The 6,000-nt window shown below is 40.1% G+C and overlaps 1 protein-coding gene across 4 annotated transcripts in view; it reads left to right on the top strand.

Moving 5' to 3' along the window:
• The window catches only part of PCNT (pericentrin), a 97,041-nt gene that overhangs the window by 57,391 nt on the left and 33,650 nt on the right, over positions 1-6,000 (top strand). The window lies entirely within an intron of this gene.

Genomic DNA, 6,000 nt, shown 5'->3' with positions numbered 1-6,000 from the left:
TTTTTTGCGGTACATGGGCCTCTCACTGTTGTGGCCTCTCCCGTGGCAGAGCACAGGCTCCGGACACGCAGGCTTAGCGGCCATGGCTCACGGGCCCAGCTGCTCTGCGGCATGTGGGATCTTCCTGGACCGGGGCACGAACCCGTGTCCCCTGCATCGGCAGGCAGACTCTCAACCACTGCGCCACCAGGGAAGCCCGGTGTTTGTGTTTTTGATGTTGAGTTGTATGAACAGTTTATATATGTTGGATGTTAACCCTTTATTGGTCCTAATATTTGTAAATATTTTCTGCCATTCAGTAGGTTGTCTTTTCATTTTGTCGATGGCTTCCTTTGCTGTGCAAAAGCTTTTAAGTTTATTTAGGTCCCATTTGTTTATTCTTGCTTTTGTTTCCTGTGCTTTAGGAGACAGCACCAAGAAAATATTGCTATAATTTATGTCAAAGAGTGTTCTGCCTGTGTTTTCCTCTAGCAGTTTTATGGTTTCCGGTCTTGCATTTAGGTCTTTTTTCTTTTTTTTTTTTTACAGTTTTTATGGAGCTATATATATATATTTTTTTTAACTTATTTTTATTTTTTAAATTTTTGGCTGTTTGGTTTCGTTGCTGTGCACGGGCTTTCTCTAGTTGCGGCAAGTGGGGGGGCTACTCTTTGTTGCCATGCGCAGGCTTCTCATTGCAGTGACTTCTCTTGTTGCAGTGTGTGGGCTTCAGTAGTTGCAGCACACGGGCTCAGTAGTTGTAGCACGTGGGCCCTAGAGCACATGGGCTTCAGTATTTGAAGTGCATGGGCTCAGTAGTTGAGGTGTGCATGCTCTAGGCATGCGGGCTTCAATAGTTGTGGCTCACGGGCTCTAGAGTGCAGGCTCAGTAGTTGTAGCACATGGGCTTTGTTGCTGCGTGGCATGTGAGATCTTTCCGGACCAGGGATTGAGCCCATGTCCCCTGCATTGGCAGGTGGATTCTTAACCACTGCAGCACCAGGGAAGTCCTGTGCACTTAGGTCTTTAATCCATTTTGAATTTATTTTTGTATATAGTATTAGAGAATGTTCTAATTTCATTCTTTTACATGTAGCTGTCCCGTTTTCTCAGCACCACTTATTAAAGAGGCTGTCTTTTCTCCATTGTATATTCTTGCCTCCTTTGTTGTTGATTAATTGACCATAAGGGTGTGGGTTTATTTCTGGGCTCTGTATTCTGTTCCATTGATCTGTGTGTCTGTTTTTGTGCCAATACCATGCTGTTTTGATTACTGTAGCTTCATAGTGTAGTCTGAAGTTAGGGAGCATGGTACCTCCAGCTTTGTTCTTTTTCTCAAAATTTCTTTGGCAATTTGGTGTTTTCTGTGGTGCCATATACATTTTAGGATTATTTGTTCTGGTTCTGTGAAACCTGTCGTGGGTATTTTCATAGGGAGTGCATTAAATCTGTAGATTGCTTTAGGTACTATAGACATTTTAACAGTATTCTTCCAATCTCTGAACATGGAATATCTTTCCATTTCTTTGTATTATCTTCGGTTTCCTTCATCAGCGTTTTATAGTTTTCAGAGTAGAGGTCTTTCACCTCCTCAGATAAGTTTATTCCTAGTATTTTATTCTTTTTGATGTTTTCTTTCTCTTCTGGTACTTCATTATTAATGTATAGAAAAAGCAATAGATTTCTGTATATTAATCTTGTATCCTTAAACTTTTCTGATTTCAGTTTAGTTCTAATAGTTTTTTGTTGGAGACTTTGGGGTTTTCTATATAAAGTATTAACATCATCTGCAAATAGCGATAGTTTTAGTTTTTCCCTTCCAATTTGGATGCCTTTTATTTCTTTTTCTTGTCTGATTGCTGTGGCTAGGACTTCTAATACTATGATAAATAGAAGTAGCAAGAGTAGGTATTCTTGTCTTTTTCCTGATTTTAGAGGGAAGGCTTTCAACTTTTCACCAATAATATGATGTTAGCTGTGGATTTGTCATAAATGGCCTTTATTATATTGAGATATATTTCCTCTTTACTAACTTTGATGAGAGTTTTTATCATGGATGGATGTTGAATTTTGGCACATGCTTTTACTGCATCTATTGAGACGATTGTGTATTTTTATCCTTCCTTTTGGGAATGTGGTGTATCATATTGGTTGATTTACAGATATTGAATCCTCCTTGCATCCCTGGAATAAATCTCACTTGATCATTGTGTGTGATTTCTTAATGTATCGTTGGATTGGTTTGCTAATATTTTATTGAGGATTTTTACATCTATATTCATTAGAGATATTGCCGTAACTGTCTTTTTTGGTAGTGTCTTTTTTTGGTTTTGGTGTCAGGGTACTGATGACCTCACAGAATAAGTTTGGGAGTGTTCCCTCCTCTTCAGTGTTTTGGAATTGTTTGAAAAGGATAGGGATTAGCACTTCCTTAACAATTTTGTGTCTTCCAAACCATGAACATGGTGTAAGTCTCCATTTATTTGTCTTCTTGGATTTCTTTCAGTGATATGTGGTTTTCAATTTTATATATCCTGTATATATTTTGTTAGATTTATATCTAGGTACTTTATTTTTTGTTGTGCTATCTTAAATGATATGTTCATTTAATTTAAAATACGGTGTGTTTTATTTAACATTAAATTCTAATATGGTAGATTATATTGATGAATTTTCAAATATTGAACCAGCCCTGAATCCCTGGAATAAACCCCACTCGGTCATGGTGTATGGTTCTTTTATATCTGCTGAATTCTATTTACTAGTGTTTTGTTTGTTTGTTTGTTTGTTTGCGGTACGCGGGCCTCTCACTGTTGTGGCCTCTCCCATTGCTGAGCACAGGCTCCGGACATGCAGGCTCAGCGGCCATGGCTCACGGGCCCAGCCACTCCGTGGCATGTGGGATCTTCCTGGACCGGGGCACGAACCCGTGTCCCCTGCATCGGCAGGCGGACTCTCAACCACTGCGCCACCAGGGAAGCCCCTTTACTAGTGTTTTATTAAGAATTTATATATTCATCACGGATATTGGTCTGTAGTTTTCTTGTGATATCTGTCTGGTTTTGGTATCAGGGTAATATTGGCCTCACTGAATGAATTGTTGCCTCTTCTGTTTTCTGTAAAAGATTGTTCATTAGTGCTATTTATTATTTAACTCGTTACTGATGGGGGGATTTTTGCAGAAACTAACACCTGTGGCCGGCGATTTTTATTTTGGCCAGCCTGAAATAATTCTGTTATTTCAGTAACACTTTGCAGGTTATTACAATGGTTACACCTAATGCACCTGTAAAGTGTCCTAATTTTTGTGAAATGTTGTCTTCAGTCTGTGCTTCTGTAGAAGCAAAGGAGCATTCTCCAGCACCATGAGTTTCATTTTCACTTTCCGTATTGGAATTAATCACTAAGGTTTTCTGTCTTTTTGTTGATCTAATATTCACATCATCTGAATCAGAACTATATTCTGAAGAATTACCATTTTCTGAGACACTAGTATATATGTTGCTTGGACAATCAGAGAAAGTATCTGCAAAAATTCACTGAAAAATTCTTCTTCACTCAAAATTTCACGAGACGTCATTTTTGAAAATTTTACATTTATAATATACACAATGTTGGAACAAAAACCTAACAGAGCAAAATGTGAATGATAATGACAATCGTAAGTTGTATAATGAACCCTTGATCCGTTTTAAGCTTTAGCATCTTTGCGCAGTGATGTTAATTGTATCACTCTCTAAAAACGTATTGATACATCTCCAGTCAATAACATTCGGGTAACAAAAGACGTATTAATATGTCTCCTGTCAATAATGTGTTAATTGTTGAGTAACACCATCTGGGCCTGGCAAGTTCTCTTTTTGTTTTTAAATTACAGATTCAATTTCCTCAATACTTATGGGATTGTTCAAATTAATATTTCGCATTGGGAAGTTTTGGGCCATTATTTATTGAGGTATTTTTTTGCATCATTCTCTTCTAGAGCTCCAGTTACAAATACGCCATACCTTTTACATCGTCCTATGGGTATTGGAAGCTGTGTGCATTTTTTATAATTCTTTTCCTCTGATGGGATAATGTCTGTGACTCTTCAGAGTTTGAACTCTGTCATGTTCAGGATTTTCTCAAGCCCATTGGAGTGATTTTCTAAATTTCCTATCTTTTTGTTTATCATGAACATGCTTACCTTTATGTCCTTGAACACAGTTATAACATCCTTATTTGCTTCTTCCAGCATTTTTGTCATCTCAGTTTTAGTTGTCACTGGTTGTCTTTTCATGTCAGAGTAGGCCACGTGATGCTGATTTTTTTTTTAATAATTTTGATTTGCATCCTTGTTATTCTGCAAATAATGTTGTGGAAACTCTTGCTTCCCAAAACAGTGAGATTTTTCTTTTAGTGGTCGTCATGTTGGTCGGACTTGAAGTTTGCACTCTGTCTTGCCTGTAGAGATCGCATGAAGTTTGGTTTCCCTTCCCTGCTTCTCTGTCTGTTGTCTTTTTCTCTCCAGAGCCCTGGCAGCCCTGGCTGCCCCAGTTCCCTCTTCTCGGCCTCATCTGGCTGCACTGCCTGATGGCACAGCCTGAAAGATGGAAACTCCCCCATCTGGTAGCCTTTGCTGCATCAGAATCCCCAGCATGACGTCCTGGGCCTGTAGGCAGGTGGGATGTACCTCTGGGTTTCACGGAGTTGGTCTGCGTGCCCATTGTGGAGCTCCGTGGGCCCTCTGTGATGCCGTGCTGGTGCTGACTCTCCAGATGCCCACAGAATCCGCTGGCTGAGAGAGAAGCACCCTGTGAGCCTCACTCTTAGCTGCCTGGGGTGCGTGGCACTGTCCCGTGCACTGTGCACTGTCGCGTGTCAGAGGCACCACTCCTCCCGCATTCAGGGAGATGCGACACACGTGTTCTGGCCCTTTTTCTATGTTCTGCAACTGCAGTTCTGTTCTTCCCTCTCTGGGCTTTGTGAACATCGTTGCGCCTCTGCTTCCTCACTTGCTCCAACTGCACTGTATCTTAGAGGACTTATTTTAGATTTTAGTGTCTTACTTTTTAACACCACTTTCACGTGCTAGCTTTGATAAAGTGTGGTGCTTGTGTTGTGACTTGGGCGCTTTTGTTGTGCACACGTTTTCATCTCAGTGTGCTGAGTGCATCAGGCCAAACGTATGCAGACAGAGTTACCCCCCCCCGACTCCCTTCAGTCGTCTGTGGGTGGGGAGACGTGGGTCTGTGCAGCACACAGTATGGGGCTGGGTAGAGGGTCTTGCCTCACACTGAGAACTTTTCTTTTGCCAACTACGTGCAGTGGCGTCAGATGTGCTGAGTGTGATGTACAGCTTACGCCATCCAAACCAAAACCAAACCTCAGTTTTCTTATTTTTGTTTTCACTATGGGCCAGGTTTGGATTTGTGTTTGAAGTAATGGTTAAGTAGTACTAGTGAAACCAAGAACTGTATGAAACTCTTAATTTTTAGGACGTATAAGATGTTACTATAATCAGTTGCTTGAAAGTTGTTAACTAGAACACAGATTGGTTAGAAATTTTAAATTTTTTGGTCACTACTATTGATGTAATCTTAAGAGAATGTAATTTGGAGCCATATTGGCACAGATTTCAATTCTGATTTTCCATTTACTGTCTTTGTGGTCTTGGCGAGATATTTTATATCTAGATTTCAACTGTCTCATCTTTTAAGTAGGAACAATAACATTTCTTATCTTAAAATTGTTGAGAATTAGATTAAATAGCACAAGTAGAAGCATCGTTTGATGCCCGCTATGTTGAGTCCCCGCATCCCCGCAGTGCACGGTGTGGAAAGCGTGCTGTGTGCTCTGGCTCATTCATGTTCTTCATGACTGCAAACTCCCTCAGCCGATCTTCTCACTTTTATTCCTATTCTGGTGTTAGAATGACACCTAAAATCTAAATACCCCTTTAGGAAAATCAAACAAATCAAAGTTGTTTAAATGCTAAGAAAATAGACATTTAAAAGGTGGTGAAAACATTCATGTGTAGTG

Source organism: Monodon monoceros, unplaced genomic scaffold (assembly GCF_005190385.1).
Source record: "Monodon monoceros isolate NGI ecotype Baffin Bay Population unplaced genomic scaffold, NGI_Narwhal_1 Super_Scaffold_11, whole genome shotgun sequence".
Lineage (NCBI taxonomy): Eukaryota > Metazoa > Chordata > Mammalia > Artiodactyla > Monodontidae > Monodon > Monodon monoceros.
Note: the sequence above shows the minus strand (reverse complement) of the source record. Positions and strands in the feature narration are given on the sequence as shown.